This window comes from Acipenser ruthenus, chromosome 13 (assembly GCF_902713425.1).
Source record: "Acipenser ruthenus chromosome 13, fAciRut3.2 maternal haplotype, whole genome shotgun sequence".
Classification (NCBI taxonomy): Eukaryota; Metazoa; Chordata; class Actinopteri; order Acipenseriformes; family Acipenseridae; genus Acipenser; species Acipenser ruthenus.
Window position 1 is genome coordinate 22,804,112 of NC_081201.1, and position 20,625 is coordinate 22,824,736.

The window sequence follows — 20,625 nt, forward strand, 5'->3', positions numbered from 1 at the left end:
AGCAGCTTGAGAGAAAGTAAACCAGCTGGACAGTCAACCAACCAACCAAGTCTACTTTCTTAATTAGCAGTACATAGATGTAGCGTTTTAGTATAATACTGTCAGTTATTCGTAATTATGTTTAATTTAAAATCTCAAAATACAACAAACAGATACAATGTTGAATAGATGTTTGTTACAAGCAAATGCAAGACCAAGGCCTGTGTGTCTTTAAGCACCATACTGTCAGAACAACATGACATTACTGCTGTATTAGGCAGTCACAGTCTCTTTGAATGTCATCATTTATCATTTCGATGTAGTGAAGTGCCGCTACGGGAGCATGTTTCTTCTTTATTTAATTAGTCATTATTAGATTGTGGAACATCTTCAAAAGATGAATACGTCTCCCACACAGTCATGCTTGTGAACATTGACTCTTAACACACAGTGTCTCCACTGGCGTTCGAGTGGCATTTACATATTTCCCATGGTTTCAGTCACGACACACTAGTGCTTACGAATGAGGGCCTGTATCTTCCAAACTTGAAATGAAGCCCAGACAATTTTCATGTGTCTGCTTCTCAAGTCTGTGTGTGTTTTATCAGAAGTCCCAGAGGTAATGCCTCAATTCAAGTGTTTAATTAGGTTAATGGGGTTACAGGCTGCAGGAATGAACACTTGCATTGTCACAACAAACAGGGCCTTTTTTACAGGACTATGCTTTAGGTCATAAAATGGTAAGAATAGAGGCTGTTGATATGTAGAACCAGTCTGCCTGACTCACTTGACAACCAATCTACTGTGGGAGGGGAGGGGTTATTAAGGTAGCAGAAATACATACCGGTATATACATTACTTTCTCCAAACCGGTATTTGTCTTTAAAATGTCCAGGTATTCCAATAAAGTGCTGCTTTCAAATGCAGACAAACAACGCAGCGACATATTGAGTAAACACCCTTTAGAAATCCGATTCTCATCCTGGGTTATTGTTACTGAAGGAAACAAAAGGAGGGATTTCAATTCCATAAAGAAATATATTTACAGGTTTCCTGGAAAAAGGAAAATTACAACATTGGCGTTTTATTGGAAATGTTCAGTTTCACTAAATCTTTGGGCAAGGAATCGATCACAGGCGTTTATGTCCTAAGGCTGCTAACATGATCACATTTGAAATCTTATTTCTATTCTTTTTTATGTATTTTTTAGATTTTTTGAAACTTAGATGGAAGGTATGTACACTCTTTCCTGTATTCTTTTTTTTCTTTTATTATACTTTTATTCTTTTTTACTACCCGATTTAGAATTTAGCTAATGAAAATGTAAAGAGGTACATTTTATGAAATTATTTTGCTAGCTACAATTACTTAGCTGTTTTGGAATTGCTCAGTACCAAATACAGTTAATTCACAGGACTGCTGTCCATTCTCATTTAGCCGTGGGATCATTATTCAAAACCCTAACAACCAGAATCTATTCGATACCTGGGTGGAATTACAGACCCATGATCAAACACTCCAGTGCACAGAACATGCAAATTGAAAGTTCTCCAAACCGCTAACAAATGTGTTCAGCTTTCTGCTGACAGTTAATCTATTTAAAACCCCTCTGCCAACGACTATCCAATCTGAACTTGTTTACAGTTGGTTCTCCAGACAAAATGTTTAAAATGGCACTACCCTTATAAAAGTTTACCACAGTAATTTGCAGTTTTCCCTTGCTTTTGCTATGGTTATACTGTGTGTTTGCCATGTTTTTCAATATGCTTTACCATACCTCTCTGTGCTTTACTGTGTTTACCTGTACTTAATCATTCTTTCTCTTTGCTTTATTACAATGTTGCTATTCTTTTAGTATGCTGAACTATAAGGGTTTTTGGAAACTGTTCACAACTCGTACTTCCAAGATCGCTTCTGTAAGCACCTTCCAAGCACATAAAATGGATTTTAGTCAAAATTGGGAAGGGAAGAACAGCAAGAAAAGGGCTTTGAAAAGAGACTAACCAGTAACTTACAAATGAATCCAGAAAATGATACTGCTTGGGATAAGTTTGCCTGAACTTTTTTTATGCTCAAGTTTCTGCCTTTCTGTCAAATACAGTATTCTGTGCATCTGAGCAATTTTATCCTTTCTGAAATCCTTAACTATTTCACCTCCGAGTTGAAAGGTTGCATAAACGCGTGACATTTTGGAAGACTTGGCAGTCACTTTGAAAATGATTGAAAATATATAAAAAATGAAAAAAAACATTAAATTACTTTCAAGCTAATTACTCTTGAAAATATACAGTATACACATTATATAGATTCACATGTCAGCACCAACCTCCTTTTACCAGCCTCCTCTTGCTATAGTTTCATAGGAAGGATGTGCTCTTTAAGTGAAAAGAACAGCTCACATTTACAGAAGAATTGCCTGCAGTACTGACAATGACGAGTACATATCAAAGGAACGATACTCAAGATACCAAATTAGACAAACAGGTAGCTACTGTCCTGGAGCCATCTGTGTTATCAAGGAGACCTAATGGCTTCTTCTCATTCCCAACATTTCCTGTACTAACCATATTTATAGAGCTGACCTCCTTATTTAAATAAATGTTGGGATTTGTGTTGGTAGGGCCGAGTATAAAAGCATATCCCTTACTGTTATTGTTGATACATAATGTTTATCTGGAGTTATGGCTTGTGTTAGGCCATCTTGCCTTGCATTTTTGTTGCTCATTTTCTGCTGTTAAATTTCCACTTGTCAGGTTGTCCAATTCAATGTTCTCTCATTTCTGCTATATTTGTTGACTTTTGTGTTGAATTCCCCACTTAAAGAACAGCATGGTAAGGGTATGAAACATTCCAATTATCTTAACAGCTTCTTGCTTAGATTCACTCTGACTCTTAGATTCACTCCTACGTAGGACTTTTTATCTCCTACGTAGGACTTTTTAAAAGCCCTACGTAGGATCTACTTTTCTTTTTTTTTTTTTTTTTATTGACAATAGGACGCTTCCTTATACAACAGCTTCTTGACTCAATGCAGTGTTTGTCTTTCCAGAAAGCCTTGTACCATGCATGGACAAATTCCAGTATATGGAAAATCTTTGATAATGTTTCCAGCCCATTGTAGGAAACCACAATGCTTACATTAAGCCTACCCCTTGCAGATCCGGTTCCAAGCTCCCTGTATGTGCATTTACTCTGAGAAAAAACAAATGAAATACAAAAAGTTTTGCATTTGGTATGCCTGTCACTGATTAGGGAGTGTAATTTATAGTTTAGGTTTATGATTCTGTCTACAAATCCTGCATAACAAAGTGCTTTTTTTCTACTCCCCTGAAGTGCTTTAATTCAGCATTATACCATTTCAAACAGTATGAATACATTCAGGCACTCCATAGCAATTAGAAGGTTGTGCCCATGTCTTACAAAGCAGGATAACAAATAAATACACTGAAAGTCTCTTATAAATGACTTACTAAAAGATTTAGCTTAAAATGTTTTGTAAGAAAAATACACATACACATACATATATATATATATATATATATATATATATATATATATATATATATATATATATATAAATAAACAAGTAGCTTTCGAGTTATGGGGAATGAAAGCAATTAATAGAGAACAATAGGTAATTGGGAAATATGCAAATGTAAGCATACAAGAGCCAATCAAATCGCATGAAAGTCACCTAACAGCTTCTACATTCACAGCGTTTTAAAAGTCAAAGTACAGTATCTGCAGACATGTTTCACCCTGTTTGAGGCTCATCAGTGCAGTGCAAAGCTCAGGAGAGTAAGTAAAAACAAGTAGCTTTCGAGTTAAGGGGAATGAAAGCAATGAATAGAGAACAACGGGTAATCAGGAAATATGCACATTTCAGCATTGCAAGAGCCAATTAGGCGACTTTCGCGCGATTTGATTGGCTCTTGTAATGCTATACATGTTTGCATGAGGCATTATATTAGTATTAAATGATGTAACTAGGTTTGTTGCAACTTGCATTACTATTACAATATGTGTTAATTTTGCATATATTATAAGGATGTAAGGAAAGGGCTTTTGGCAGAGTTGAAGTATTCTGAAAATGGTTTTCACAGTACACTAACAAGACAACAATTCAATTGGACATTCTTAAAAGGGTAAGTACTTTAAAATGTCAATTACTTTTTTCAAATTTCATTTACCTTTTAATGAGTTATAATTTTTGTTATCAGAATACTTTGCTTGTACAATCGTAGTTGCAGGCTAATTTTCCTTGCTGATTCCAGAAATCACATGATGGAGTGACCTTTGAACTGTGCCGGGCCCACCCAATATTATTACTATGGGGCCAGCAGGGTTGAAAGGTCGTCATATTCAATTTGAACAGAAAAATCTCAGACATGTTTTCTTTTTTGTTAATCAGGAATTGCTATGATACTGTACTTCCACAGAAGCCATTGGAAGCCAAACCCCCATAGCAGTCAGGGCAGAAAATCCTTAGACATGTACTGCATTGACATATTGATTTATATTATTCCCCCTCCACTCAGAACCTCACAGCCCCAGGAGGTTCACTTCCAGACACAGGCGTCACTCTCCCTTGGTTCTGTGTGCCGGGTCTATCCTATCCTACCGCAGCAGGGTGTTCCCGAGCACCATGCTCACAGCAAAACCTGACACTCCTTGTTGGAACGATTATCAATGGAAGCTTTCATTTGAACCTGGAACACTCAGGAACATATGGCTGGCAGCATCTGTGTCCTGCCAAACAACACATTCCACTCGCCAACCAGCTTAAATATGAATAACAGTACTTATGTTTTACATTTACAAATTTGTAAGGATTATTTTTGAGAATTAAATACAATGTAGTACAACCTGGGTTACTTTGGTCCCATCTGCAACAGGCCATACACAGTAACAGATGTACATTTAAAATACATCTTTTTTCATTCATTAATGGTGCAAAGCTAGCGATTGAACACAATGACTAGGATATCTGTGTGACACGGTTTAGATCATTAAACTGGTTATACAGTAGCTATTGCATAAATCATACCTGTCCTGCACTTCCATTCCCTATATCGGTCTGACGTGCGCTTCTGAAAGAAGGAAATGTTCTAGCAAACATGATATTCATTTTTCTTTCAAAACTACATATTTGAGGCCTTTATAGTGAAGTGATGTGCATGGCATGGACATTTGAAGAAATTATATTGATAGCTACAACCCATTTAATTTTTAGGAAGCAGCAATGCATTGCTAATGTAGTGCAGAGTGTTTTTTGTGTAAAGCAGTTTTACTCTGCCAGTTAACAGAGTCTTTCTATCAGTCACTAGGAAAGCATTTAAGGAAACTCCCTGAACAGTCAAGCCACTTAACCTGCCAGCATACAATCAACTGGGAGAGTGTCAGCTGGTACCTCATGAAAGTGTCTCAGCTGTGGAGCTTCTCTATCAAACGTTCTCAGCCTTGTCTGAGTGTGGCAATCAGACAGCCTCCCTGAATATCACTCAGCTAGGCTGAAACCCCAAAAGGCGACTGTACTATTATTAAAACAAATTACATTGTGCCTTTAATTGATAAACCCCATTTCCTCAGCCCATACAAAATCTGATTAAGGTAAACTAGTTCCTTCCCTTATTGTAGAATGTTCTCCTACAGGAGGTAAAGTCTGACACTCAATTGATACTTATTTCTGATCAGTGTACCGTAACTTCTGTAGCAAATCGAATCAATTCGGAACAGATTAAGGAGAAGCATTATTACTGTCACCTGCTTTTAAATTAGTTAGTTACAAAAAAAAAAACAGGACAGGGCCACATGCATGACAAGTTCATTTTCCACCGCTGAATTCTGGGATTGCAGAATTCAAACCAGGTATGTATTCCAGAGTGATTGTTCCGCTGAGGTCTGATCTGGGGCCAGTTTACATGAAAAGCACGAAAATAACAAGATTTACTTACTCCACAACCCTGCCATTTCAAATAGTTAAAAGATCCACATGAATGCAACTTTTGAAAGAGTGCATTTCCAATATATATATAAATAATAAGGTCTGGATAAGCTAAGTTTCAGTCAGTATTGGCTTGGTGTATCAGCCCATTGAGATGAATGGAGAGGCAACTGAAAACTCCTAAGCTCACGGTTTATGTATGCATCCAGAGACGCAGCAGGCTCTCTAGTGGAGTGGTAATGTAGGACCATAATAGTATTTAAGAGGGTCACCATAGTAACATCTGATAAATTTTGGGGGGGAGACAGGCTCTCCCGAATTCCTGAGCCTGGAATAGGGCTCCGAATAAATAAGGAGATAGGCGAGCGTGGATGGACCTGGTTCTCAAGGTTGGATGTTGTAAAAGAGAATCATTTTAATTGAGAGAAGCTGTTCTTTGTTCTAGAGAGTTATAGAGACAGTCAGAGAAAATGGAGCTTGCATACAACATCTTTAACCAACAGCTCCAAACATGAATGAATAAGTCAGAGAAAAGGATGCATGCTATCAACATCTAGTAAGCAAAGTCAGGAAAGAAGAGAGCAACGGACAACAGCCTAACCTATTAGCTCTTCAATATTCAAAAGGATCACCCCAGAATTTGATTAAAATTGTGAGAAACTTAAATAATACAAAAAGGGTGTATAGAGAACTTGACCAACTAGATCGCCATCAAAGAAAGAGGAAAGGTCAACAAACATTGAACCAATAAATTAATTAACTGATTTAGCCTGTTCAAATTTACAGCAGGATTTACTGAGCGAGACTGGGAGCGAGAGAGAGAGAGAGAGAGAGAGAGAGAGTGTTCTAAAGTAACAGGGTGTGACCATAAGTTGCTGTACTGTAGAAACCAGGGGCAAGTGTAATAGCTGATGGAAATAACTGAACAGTCAGACAGAAAGAAAATCAACAAAGCGATCTACTTAATTGAAATAACAGATTGCTAACGATTGATTACAATTTCGTAATATCCTGTTGATTAGTGTCTCGCAAGCCATCATACATGCTATAGCTACAATGCAAAAGAACATAGACATTGAATTACCTGTTTCAACCACAGGGGTCAAGATTCTTTCCCATAGGGTGCTGCTGTAATGAACTGGCATATCAGCCCATTGAAAGGAAAAGCAAGTACTGGACTAGCATCTTACCATTCAACTAAAGAGCAAGCTCTTCTGCCAAGAGCTACAGGAAGTACGTGTCTTATGCTGACGTCAGTTTTATTAACTCATCAGCCAATAGGAGGAGATCTATTACAAGTACCTATATTCCCTTCAGTCACAATTTTTTTATTACATTTTTAGACATTTTAAAAACAGTGTGAACAGCATCTATGGAGTTGCCCTGCCAAAACATTATGCATTATAAAATAGATATAGATATTATAAAATAGATGCATAGACTTAACAAGGTACAATTATACATGCAGTGACTGAAGGGAATATAGAATCTGGATCAGACCCTGAACACATCATCTATAAACTGACGCCAGATCTGCCTCCGAGGGGGAAAGTCAATCTAGAGGTATTGGAAATATGTGATACTGGAGGTAAAGGGGTCCATACTCAAGCCGTAGGTGTAGTCTGATGAGCATAGAAATGAAAGCTGCTGTTGATACTGAAATCCATTTAAATTATATCATTACAATAAAAGGTACTAAGTGTTTGTGACAGTGCCTAAGATGCAGTACTGTAGCATGTGTCTGGACTGACAAATGGTAAAATAAAGTGAAACCACACACTTCCGTACATTCTGTACAACTGAATTCTTATCCATTTCCTGTTAAAATATATCCTTTTAGGCCGCTTTTGTTTTGTTAATTACTTTTTTTTTTTGTAATGTTTTGAATAAGGCCGGAAAGTATAATCAGAGACAATATTATTTTTAATCAGCAGTCCCAGGCGTTATGTAAACAGCATGTGACATAAAGTTCACTCTCTGCTAGCTTGTTCTTGAATTCCTTATTCCTTATGCTAATAACTTCCCAGCTTGCATTTTTCCCACATACCACAAATACTTTGATGATCAACAAAAATCGGCCAATATAAAATGGCAAAACAGAGGGTAATCTCATTGGCTGGTGTTCCAATATGTGACCATTTAGCATGGCGTGTAACAGAATCATGGCAATACCATTTCATTACAATTGAAGATCAATTGGTAAGGGTAGGCATTTGAACAGAACTACTGTCTTAGCCAATAGTGGTGCCTAGTTAAACTCCAAACTGCCAAACAAAATGTTAATACAATAACATCTTTAAAAATTTTAAACTGCAGATCACAAAAAAATCAGCATGCTAGTGTAGTTTTATAAGACATGTCAAAAAGAAAGCTACTCAAATGACTATATAACTGGCTATCACAAACTGCACTAAAATACAATAGTATGCAGATGTATTAGAACACCCCCATTGATCCTGTTTTGATTTGTTGTGCATATGAAATCAAACCACTGTAACTGAAAATCTTGGAAAACTGTCAAAATAGGCAAATGAGTGATTGTCTAATTTAATTGATGACTGATGACTTAAATAGGCCACACATGCAATTAATTTAAAATTGTAAGAGAAAAGGAACACATAGCCACGCATGGTAAAATGCATGAAACTTTTTAGAAGTTGTTTAAGATGCCTAATTAAAGCACAAACTGGTCTCAAATTTTCACGAGTGCCTATTGTTTCTATATCACGGACGACTGACCAAAAACTGAAATTCTCCCACTCAGAGGTTTTCATGCAGGTAGGTACTGTATATAAATGATATAAATGACAAGTCTTGAGGTGTTCTAATGCATTTGCACAAGACTGAATTCAAATGCAAAATGCCAAGCGTGAAGTAACTGCAAAACAATATACTGGCATTTTCAAACCTTCAATTTGATTTAACGAATGGAAACTGACATTTTCAATCTGTAATTGAACAGTGTTAATCACGGTATCCAGCAATTGAGCAATTTTGTTGCCTAAAGTTGTTTCCTGTTAGGAACGTTTTGAAACATTCCCTTCTGAAAGATAAGTGTTTTAAGTAGCCAGTAAACCCATGACAGGTCAATACTGTCTATAAAATAGTACATAAGAAAAGACAATTTATACAAGAAAATGTTTCAATAATAAAAAACAATGATTTGGAAACTTTTCTCAGAGACTAAGTGGGCAGTCTATGGAAATATATACCTTTTCATACCCAAACTTTGTGCTGCTATTATCTTCTTTTCTTGTGCCATATAAATCATAAGTAGGTAAACAACGGTTGCTGAAGAGAACCTGAAAAGAACTCACCATTATTTATTGATATATTTTACACAGTAATGAGATGAGGAGAAACAAGCCCTGCTGGTTTTGCCTCTCTAAGTCACAAGAGTTGCCAGAGCCAATGCAAAGATTGTTCTAGAATCTCTGATGAGTACCGGCAACTTTGCACAGCCAGGATGTGAATCTGCGCTCCCCTGACTGCATGACACCCTGCACACCTCATGGCTGTGCTTGTAGCAGGTGAGCCACTCGTTGATCCCTTGAACTCACCGCTATTAACCTTTACTGGTCATTAAAACCCTTTATGTAACAAGAAAAAGCTTAAAGATTATAGACATATAGACACGGATCTGGCATGCTCTCAGTGGCCTGCCATTCTGATTGTACTGTGGACTACAATTTAAATCTTGTGAACAGTACAGATGGACACCACATTGCAGACCTCGCAGTTTGTGGAATGTATTGCTTCTGTGAAACACATGCTCCAGGGAAGTTTGTCTTTAAACTTAGCACCTCTGGATCTCTTGGGGGGGCGGGCTGTCCTCCTCATTTCACAGTCCCAGACACAGCTCCATATTGAAAACCAACGCCTACACTTAGTGAGATCTCACTGAAGAAAATGCAACTACTGTGGCTCCATTTTACTAATGGTTTGAGGCATTGTAGCTGACCTGGTGGTACCGCTTATTACAGAACCAGCATGGTGCTGCTGTAGTGCAACTGTGTTGCTGCTGAAGATCATTAGGTAAGGGTAGGTATACAAACATATTTATGGCATTTCTTTCCTTATAACAGTTTTAGGATAAAACAATTATGTCATGCTAAAAATAAAATCTTTAAAATACACTGCAGTGATCCTAAATGAAGTCAACCCCAGCCTGAAAACTTGATTATCAACCCGTGAACATTTAAACACACCTAGAAAAAAGACCAGACATGTGCAAAAACATCTTGAACAATGCTGTTCCTTAGTTTGGAGCTCTACGTGTGGCAACCCTACTTGTTCTCCAATAACCTCTCCAATGACTTTGATGAACAAACAGGGTCTCTGTTGTGTGGCAAGCCTAATAATACAGTATGTACAAATCACCAAGTAAGAGTTTTTCATTATGTGTCCCACCTTTTATTCCCACTATATCCAACAAGAGCACAATCAATGTAAAAAGATTTTTTTTCTGTCAAATGTTCTGTATGGTATTTTACTTGTCTCAATTTAGCAGTTACTGGTGCTTAACTATTGAAAGCATTGATTTTTTGCTGAAGACAGGAGTTGGAATCGTTAACTTAAAATGAACAGCTTCTTGGGTATTAGAGTTGGTCAGTACTTCCGATTGGACAGTTACTTGTACAACTTTACAAAAAATTTAAACAAGGAGAATCTTCTCATTGACAGTACCATAATGTTTCTAAACTCTAATGTCCTGAAAGTGAATGTCAGTTAACATAAAAACTGATTATTGAAAGCCACAGGTGACTGTTAACCGGGATGTCATCATCGATCATTTTACTGCACACCTCTAATATTTCACACTCTGTTAGCACATATAACAGGGGCATATTACATGTCATGCAATGGTATTTTTGAGCCCTGGTAGACGAGTAAGGGTGATAAAAAAACGCCTGTCAGATGATCCCCTGTGAGCCTAATAAATTCCGCTTTGTATATTGAACTGACAGTGCTGAATTTTATTCACTGCGTTACATTTTTGCCAGCTATGTGCTATGAAAGCATAATTCATTTTGCATAGTTGCAAAGTTTTTTTTTTTTTTTTTTTAATTTACTGCATTAAGAAATAAACTGTGATCAAATACTTTGCTTATGTTTAAGCTGTTGACAGAGATACCTGCCAATATACAGGCAACCCTGATTAAACAGTGTTTAAATGACTCAGGAGAGATACATGACCATTCCAATGTGGTCCTTTCTTTATGAAACATTAATAACTTGGATGTGGAAGCACATGCCCAAGATGCATTTATATAAGAAATCTATCATTTCAGAACACAAATGTGTACTTTAAAAGAAACTTTCTATACAAAGCTAAATATAACTTTTTTTTTTTACCAGTTACATTTTTTAGTGTATCTTCAATTCTCTATTGTTGTTTCTGTTTAGATCATTTTTTGGCATAGTTACCTATTCCAGCAACAACTGTATTTGAAAAGACTGATTGCGGGGGAAGGGGGATAAGGATACATATTAGTGTTGTACTGTGTCGCCGTTAAGACAAGCATTGTTCACTGAAGCTTGTGCTTCCTCACTTCCCACAGTCAGCATTGAGGAGTCTTTTCAGAAGCAGTAGTTTGCTGGAATAGTGTGAAAGCAAGGCAAATACCGATCTAAGTTAACAAATTAAATAATAGAAAAAAGTCAATATATCCTTTTAAAAAGGCCTTTTGTGGTTGGTATTTTTTTCACATACATTCATGCGAAGACGGTTTTATTTCCTGGAACAGCACAATGAGGTGCTGCTCAGGAATCCAGCATTAGTATAAATAGATGACACTTGCTTCTAAGGATTCACGTTTCCTTCTACACTGCCACCAAATTACTCCGTGAGCCAAACGCGTAGGCATGCTCCTGCTACTACTCACATGGCGTAATAAATTACATCTTTAATCTCTGTAATAGGTCAGGGGGTTTCTCTATGTTTTGAACATTTTACAGGACATAGCTTTAGGACAGATACAGAAAACCTAACCCTAACCCTATGGTACATTACACTTTCAAGCAGCAGTGACAAAAATGCAGCAGGGTTATCCTCTTTCCTGGGTGTGAAGGAGTTTAAAATGTAGGAAAAAGTACATCTTGCGATAAGTCACTGCTAATGTTCATAGTGACGCACACACAAACACAGAGCTAGTGCTGTACAGCAGTGTATGGCCCAAAGCCTCACACAGATCTGTCTCAGCACATACAGTAAAAACCCTCTTCACTGAGAGTCTTGGTACATTAATACCCAAGCTACGAATCTGCAGTGCTGCAGCACAGACCATCCAATTGGGAGCACGAGGCTTGAAAAGGCTTCCAGACAATCAATAGTTTAAGTGAGCAATCACTAACATGATTAATTAAAAGACCAGGTCACTTACATGAAGTAAATTATATAGTAAAATGTAAAACAATATCTGTATCGTTGATATGTCCATATGTTAAAACACTGTAGTAGTAACTTGAGAATCACAACAGTGTAGTCACTGTAAAAACACTCTGGTCTATTCAACTGATCTAGGACAGTGGTTGGTCAAAATACCACAGTTTTCTGTATGTTAAGAGACAGGAGATACACTAAGAGAGACTCACTTGCACTGTTAGATGTTTGATTTGCATAACCTTGGTACCCAAACAGCGCTACTGGTATTTAAAAATGTCTTAACTGTGGCAGTTATTATAGAACTGAATAGACCCCACTATGTCAAAGTGTGCGGTCTGTATCACTGATATGGCCAATAACCTAAACAACATCTTCAACATATGTTTAAAAAAAAAAAAAAAAAGAAAGTGGCATTGACAATGTTGCTCGTAAGAAATGCATTACAAAATCTCAGTTAGGACTGAAATAAGAAGATGCAATCGTAACTAGCAACAACAACAACAACAACCACAACAACAAAATGCTAAACAGAACCTTTTTAGTGCAGTAAAGTAATTGATATTATTTATGTTTGCACTCGCTTTGAAAAATATCCAATCACCAGATAAAATCTAAAACTGCCACTGTTAACAGGAGCTTTAACCTGCTATTCTCATCATCTTCGCAGGCGGTACTCCTTTGCAATGTGGCAGCACAGGCACGGCTCAGCTTTGACTCAGCACTCTCCATTTCAAGTGTGTAATAAAATGTGACCCAACATGCCACCCATGCCTAGAAAGAACTGCGAGTGTGTATCAATAGCGCTCCTCAAACAAGAACGACACAGAATGTTTTCAATCTTATATAACCTGCTGGGTTTTCAAAAAAAGAAATGATTTTTTAACTTTATTTTCCACACTTTTTCTAATATCCATAACACAAGTAAATTTGCCACAGTGGCTTCTCAGGAAGCTATTTTGTTAAAGACGAAACATCTAGTAAAAACTAATAATAGTTTTTATATACCTGAATGCTTTACTTTATGAGTCCAAGCCAGTACTTGAAGTACCAAGTTTACCGTGCATGTTTCTTGCAGGCAGAGTCAAAGCATGTGCGTTAGTGACGGAACTGAGAAATAAACAGGTCTCTTGTGAAAGATGAGTGACAGCGTTTGTAAGTGTCAATGAAAAATGAAAAACAATTCTTGCAACGTGTTAAATGGTAGCACTAACTAAAAGGGCAAATATATGACACAGAGAAGCGTGGAAATGTTCAGAAACCCAACGTGCCTTTGAAGTTTGCCATTTAATAACCCTTTGGCCTCTTCTCCACATGTCCACTTCAAACCAGCCAACCCTGTAAAATCCAAAAGGATATTTCTGCCATACATTCATGCCTACTGGGAACAGAGTGAGACTGCCAGGAGCTCAATTAGACTCGAACTACAAAATAACTGGCTGTGTTTCGTGACCTTTAAAGTCAAAACCTTGAACTGTTTCATTCTCTGACAGAACACAGCTGCTCTAAAAGGTCATGCGGTGCATTTGGTTCACAGTAAAATCAACCGAAAACGCCCCCCCCCAAAGTCAGCTTGCACCCAATTTCTAGAATTTTCTGAAATAGAAGAGGTTTCCAATTATTGTATAGCAGATAATAATATACACCCAACTGTGCATAACAAGGCTGTAATTCTATCAATGATTTCTGGTGATATATCAATGTAACCAGAAACCCAAGATTCTATAAAAAGCAAACATTTTCTTATAAGATACCCCCAATCACATGTGACCTACGGAATCATAGACCTGAATACAGTTGCATACTGAATATGAAGGCAATATCTCAAACCATTTTGTCTTCATCATCCAGAAACCAAAAATTCACACAACCACAATTTAGCTGACAAACACAAGGATTTGAAGTGAAGAACGGCACTTGTATTGCTTTAAACAAATAAAATAAAAATGAACATTGAAAAACAAAGACAATAAAGAAATACATTGCAAGCAGGCAAACTGACACTCTGAACAGTACCTACTGACAGCACAATATACTGCCAGTCCTCTCTCACTCTCTGGCTTTCTGAAGCCTCAGTGATTGATTGATTGGCCAACTGACCCACCAATCAAGGCCCCAGTTTTACAATGCTCACCAATGCTTTACCATGCTTTCACTATGCTACACTGATGTTTTTACTATGGTAAACTTTTATAAGGGAAACCAGGGGGATAATACGTAAGGGAAACAAAACAAACAAAGTAATTACATTCACCTCACCCTGTCAACAGACGCTCCAACGGTTTATGAGATATGAACAGGTTAAGAAGCAATGGCTTGCAAAACCACGAGCTGCCCTTGAAGGCATGCCTGATTGCAACAGCTCTTCCAGTTCCTAAAGTTTTACAGCTGTTCCTACGACACTGTTCAGAAATGAAGCATGGTGTCCTGTTGTGTTACTTGCCAATGTTGTAATGTTATTGCACATACCAAAGCAATATTGGTACATATTTTTGGACCATTACTTAATAGCATTATAAAGAGAGAGAACACAAGGTGCCGTGTGAGGTCAGTCTAATCGCTACCAGCAGCACTTGTTCCAAAGGGTGGGATATTTGTTTTCATTCCCAAAAAAGGAAGGTTCCTGGTCCTGCCCTGTTGCAATGCAATGCTGGTGGCCACCCCCAAAACTGGAATCAAAGAATTCTCCTCAGTTTATTTCCCCAAGAAATTGAAAACAGGTCTGTTGTGAGGCTGAACTATGTTTTTAAACAAAAAGAAAAAAATATTATATTGATCAGCGATGACATTTATGAAAATGATTCAGGATATATTTGTTTCAGGAACTATTTTAGTTGCAGAATATGCAGAATTGGAAGGTGCTATGCTGTACGTTGATGTGGTGGGTCAGGGGAGAAATTCAACAAAAAAGTGCAGGTACTCATATGCACAGCCGGGTGTAAACATTTTAAAAATTGAGACAATTTGAGTGCCAATGAATAAATACTTTAAACATGCATACATATTGGTACATGATACATTTATAAATACAAACTAAGCCTTAAAAAATAACTGATCAATTAAAACCAATTCACCACAAACAAAGAAGCTGAAAATACTGAAAGCTTTGTACCCTCTGCTTGTATCACTGTCATGTACTGTAATATGACACTTAACAAGCCCATATTAAAACAAGGAGAAAGGTTGTTTTTAAAAACAAAAAAAAGCATCTGCTAGAATAGATTGTGAGGAATAAGTAAAAGGGTTAGGCTAACAGAAATGTAGATGTAATGTTGTTCAGAGTTTCTGAGTAGTGTGTGGTCTGCATCACTGATATGTCCAGAGGATAAAACAATGAAGCAGTAAAATGGTTATTTAAAAAAAAAAAAATTATGCAAGACCAGTAATGGAACTTATTGAGAGAATCACAGAATACAGCTAACCAGAAATTATATTCTTGCGTTAAACTCACAATAAATAATCCATAGTCCTATATTATGCACCACAGGGGGAAAACACCTGATTTTGACATAGGCAGGCAGCAGTGAGGCTGTCCCCGTTTTTTTGGCTCTGCTCCAGTTCAAATCACCTAGATTGAAATTGTGGTTTAGGGCTGAAGTAATTCAATTGTTTATTTGGGGAAATGTGTTTTAGGAAAATAGAAATTTACGCAATAAAGAGACAGATGTGGACCTGCTGTTATCTGGGGTTAACGAGTCAATTAATATAAACAAATATACCCACATTTACTGTTTTTATGGGTTCATTTTATTAGCCTGTGAATCTAAAGACAAATTTGGAGTAAACAGACTCAAAGCTACTTACTTCAAAATTGTCAGTGTAAAATTATAAACAAATACTGGAACAACTGAAAACCGCTTTCAAGACTGTCATGACATTTCAGAGTTGTCTAAAAATTGTATTGTTCAGGTGTATTTCGCTTAGAAAGCCAAAATCCATCATTCCAAACATATGAAAAAAAACTGTTATGGCACAGATGAAGGCCATACCTGAAGCACTTGTCTCCTTGGCAACAGTTGATAAACTCATAAACTCTTCTGCATATGTTGATGGTCTACAGGTAATGTTGCTTGAATAGGAACTGTGTTTGTCTGTGTAACTCTACAGTGGACACAACTGTCAGCATCTATAATTAAACTGACCTGCCTGCTTTTCCAGCTTGCAATAATTAAACAGATGGTGCAGAACTTTGTCTGGACAGGTAGTTCAGCTGGGCTTGTCGTAACCTTACAATAAACCATACCCAGTATACATAATACAGTCCGAGTCCCAGATGGACGTTGAGACATATGGTGGCCATGTAGTAAAGTGATACTGCAGAAGACAGGCACGAGAAAGACACCTACTGTGGAAGTGGGGCCATGTGTCTAACTGGTGTTTCTTTGCTTGAGTCACACCTGCTGTAATCTGTGAAAAAAGCAGGGGGCACACCAGGATACTTTTTTAAAAAATGTTTTATTTAGTAGTCGCCAATTGATTTTACCCCGACCTAAGCCCTTCAAATTGGGGAGAAAATGGGGTCAATTACAATTGTCGATTCCAAATTTAAAAATAAATGAAATAAAATAAAAAAAATAGACCCAAGGGTTTGTATACCATAAAAAGAAGTTTTCCTTCACTTTACGTATGGAATAAGATCTTCAGCATTGACAATTACAGAGTTAATATATAGGGCCCAATTTACTATTATTCACCAAACTAATTGTTTAGCACACCTTAAACAAAACATTTCCCAACAAATTACAAAAATGTATTCAGCAAAGACATGACCTCATATTTAATTTGCTGCCCCATGGACAGCCACTTCAAGGATTCCAACACTGCAGTCTGATTTTTTACAGTCAATAGTGAAGCAAGCAACATATGAAACTGCCAGGATGGGCTGCCTTGCTGACTGCAGTGTTTAGCTGCCAAAGCTATGACTAACAGAATGATTGATTGATTAATTAATTAAAATACCTGTAGATTCAAAATGCTTAGTAGGACAGCTGTTTGCCAAAAGTAGCTGCTGGGGTTGTATTTTTTGTTTTAGCCTTGGCTCTGGAATATGGCCAAATGAAAAGTGCCAATACAAAAGCCATCACACACACACTTTCATACCCACACTACAGAAATGAACAGCTACTTCTGTTGCGTAAGTCTTGTAAAGTCCTTTAAAGTAACTGCAGCTAACAAAATAAACCCTGTAAATGGGCAGTTTTGAAAGAAACACATGTTTTAGATAACATATTTTTTTTATTTTAAAACATGATATCAGATACTACTCTAGGTTAATGAAAAAACTCTAGGTTAAAGTAAGCCATGCCTTCCAGGTAGCCTGTAACTGCTTTATTTTGTGTCTTCTGGGTCATGTTACTGGCTGAAAGAATGTCAGTCAATAGGAGAAGCAGCTGACTGGTCATTGACAGGAAAGAACCCAGTGAAGGGGTGCGGACAATTTCACCCTCCAGATATAATGTTTTAAAATGAAAATATGTAAATATGAAAATAAAACATGTGTTTCTTTCAAAACTGCACATTTGAGACCCATATAATGAACGGCTGTCAGGGTTGGGGTCAAAAACCCATTGTCCAATTCCAATTCTGATTTCCAATGGGGCAGCAGTGTGGAGTAATGGTTAGGGCTCTGGACTCTTGACCGGAGGGTTGTGGGTTCAGTCCCCAGTGGGGGACACTGCTGCTGTACCCTTGAGCAAGGTACTTTATCTAGATTGCTCAAGTAAAAACCCAACTGTATAAATGGGTAATTGTATGTAAAAAATAATGTGATATCTGTATAATGTGAAATAATGTATAATGTAACAATTGTAAGTCGCCCTGGATAAGGGCGTCTGCTAAGAAATAAATAATAATAATAATAATAATTTCCAATTATTCTAATTCCAATTCCTTCAAAGGGCTTAGAAATGGAATTGAATAAAATGAAATGGAAATTGGAATTAGAAATTGATTTTAAACGGAATTGGAATAAAAAAAAAATGGAATTGACCCCAACCCTGTGTATGGAAGAGAAATGTATGGAACTTTTTTTTGGGTTTTTTATCTGTTTTAATACCTATGGTGTGATGCAGTACTGGGTTACAGCAGAGATGCTGCATGTGTACAAATGTCACATACTGTTAAATGTGAGCTATATCTAGTGAAACAGTCCTCCAATTGTGAGGAGGCTTTGTACTGACATTCAGTAGTACACGTTCTTAAGAGAATCAGAATCTAAGCCATGGTGACCCAGTGTTGCACACATTTCTGATTGCTATAATAAAGCATAGTGAAAACATGGGGAGCATTGATAAGCTTTGTAAAGCTCATAGAGGTATGGTAAAGCATATTAAAAAACATGGCAAACCATGGTAACCTATGGTAAATGCTAAACATAAGAAAAGGCAGGGGGAAAATTGCAGAAATTACCAATTTACATTTTGTTGTAGTGAACTTTTATAAAGGAGTCCTACTTTATTGTACTTTACTAGATTCTAAAATGTATTTATGTTAAAACATATATAGAAAACCTATTGTACTATGAAATGGAACAATATTTTTTAGGAAACTGCAGCTTTAATATGACTGTAAATAACAGCTTTATGCATTGTATACTATAGTATAGTTGCATTGTATACTACAAACAATAGTACAAAATAAGTTGAATCTATATTGCTTCTGTAGACATAGGCTCAAGCCACCAGCGTGATTTATGACAGGGAGACCTAGTCCTGTATAGCAACTTTATTATATATCAGCTGCAGATGTTCAGTCTGTTTGGTTAGATGACAGCATAGTTGTTGAAAGGCCTATAATTGGGCAATGCCAGCACAAACACAAGCATAGTATCCTACTTTGTTCTCTTTTTGGTCGCATAAGAAACAACCCGATTCCCAAGGGACCAAAGCTCGCCACTTGCACGGATCTAATGTTTACCAGCAGGTACCTGACTCAAGCATTATTTGTTGAGAGTTTGCCATTTATTTTTAAATTGTGTGCTCTGAAATGCTTGTTGGAGTAAGCTGTATCTTAAAACTGGATTAACAGCCCCAACAGCATAGTTTAAAATCAATGTTCTTCTACTGCCTTCCCGATAGCCATTACTAATAGAATCTGTCTTCATGACAGCATTGGATAACATTTTAAAGTGAGCTGCTCAAGAGCACAACAAAGATAAGAAAAATAAATAAAACACGCTACAGAATGTCACTGTAGAGCAGGGGTATTCAATTACATTCACTGGAGGGCCAGATAAGGCAATGTCCAAATTGTGGCGGGCCACAGGGCGTTCATGATGAGCGTATGGGGGGTAACCACTTACAATGATACAATTTATGACTGCCATTTAATAATAAAAAGCAAATATTTATCACTGTAATGCCATTAAAACTGCCTGCTAGTAATCTTAATTTTATTAAAACTATTGCATTGAAATGGACATCTAATTTCCTTTTTGTTTAAAATTTTGACACTTGCTCACACCGTCATTGTTTTCGAAAAATTATTGCGAAACAAGCAAGTAAAGTAATGAAAGCCCTTCGATCAGTGGCGGTGGCATGGCAAATTTGCCATGACAGCGGTGCCAGACTTTCCATGATGAGGTGGAAGGGGGGGCAGAACAAAAAACTGAGGGGGCTACACCCCACTTTGTGCGGGCTTGCATAAAATACATTCAAATAATTCAGTGTCAGAAGAGGACCAGAGTGATTTAAACAGCAACCTTAAGAAAAGATAGAAGTTACAGGAAAGGAGTCATTATCTGAAGAAGTGAAAAAATTATAATAGTAAACTGTAAAAAAACATATTCAACGTTAGGTTATGGAGTGTACTGACGCGAATGGGAACGAATGTGCATACCAAATGTGTGACTAAACTAAGGTTTATTGATTGAAGGTAGCTTACATACAGAGTGTTGTAAACAAGGAAGGAGAAGGGTTATTACCAGATAAAGTGCGGTGATCATTTGTTCCTGCATTATGGGGTGTTGTCAATAAATAGCGCTTGTTAGGGGACACAAGTACCCTGTAGACAGTGACGACCTTTCAATCGTGTGGATCTGCAACTAGCATTTGTAATGAAGGACAACTACTTTTACAAAAACCTGCCTACTACTTCCCGAAAGAAACCAAAATAAAAAAAGTAATTAAAAAGCATGGACCCAGGACAGAATTTATCACTGAATAAATGCAGGACACACTTTATTACAATCACTATTCGGAATTGTATTCACATTAATACAGACTAGTCATTTATTAAAATGTTGTGCTCTTGTTTTAACGTTCTTCATTCTGAGTTTAATGAGAAAGTAAAGACTCTGATCATTTAGTTGTTACACATTAAA

The 20,625-nt window shown here is 37.1% G+C and overlaps 1 protein-coding gene across 1 annotated transcript in view; it reads left to right on the forward strand.

The window, feature by feature from the left end:
* LOC117418609 (annexin A7-like) overlaps nt 1–20,625 on the forward strand; it is a 139,277-nt gene that overhangs the window by 7,101 nt on the left and 111,551 nt on the right. The gene's annotated exons all lie outside the window — the stretch shown is intronic.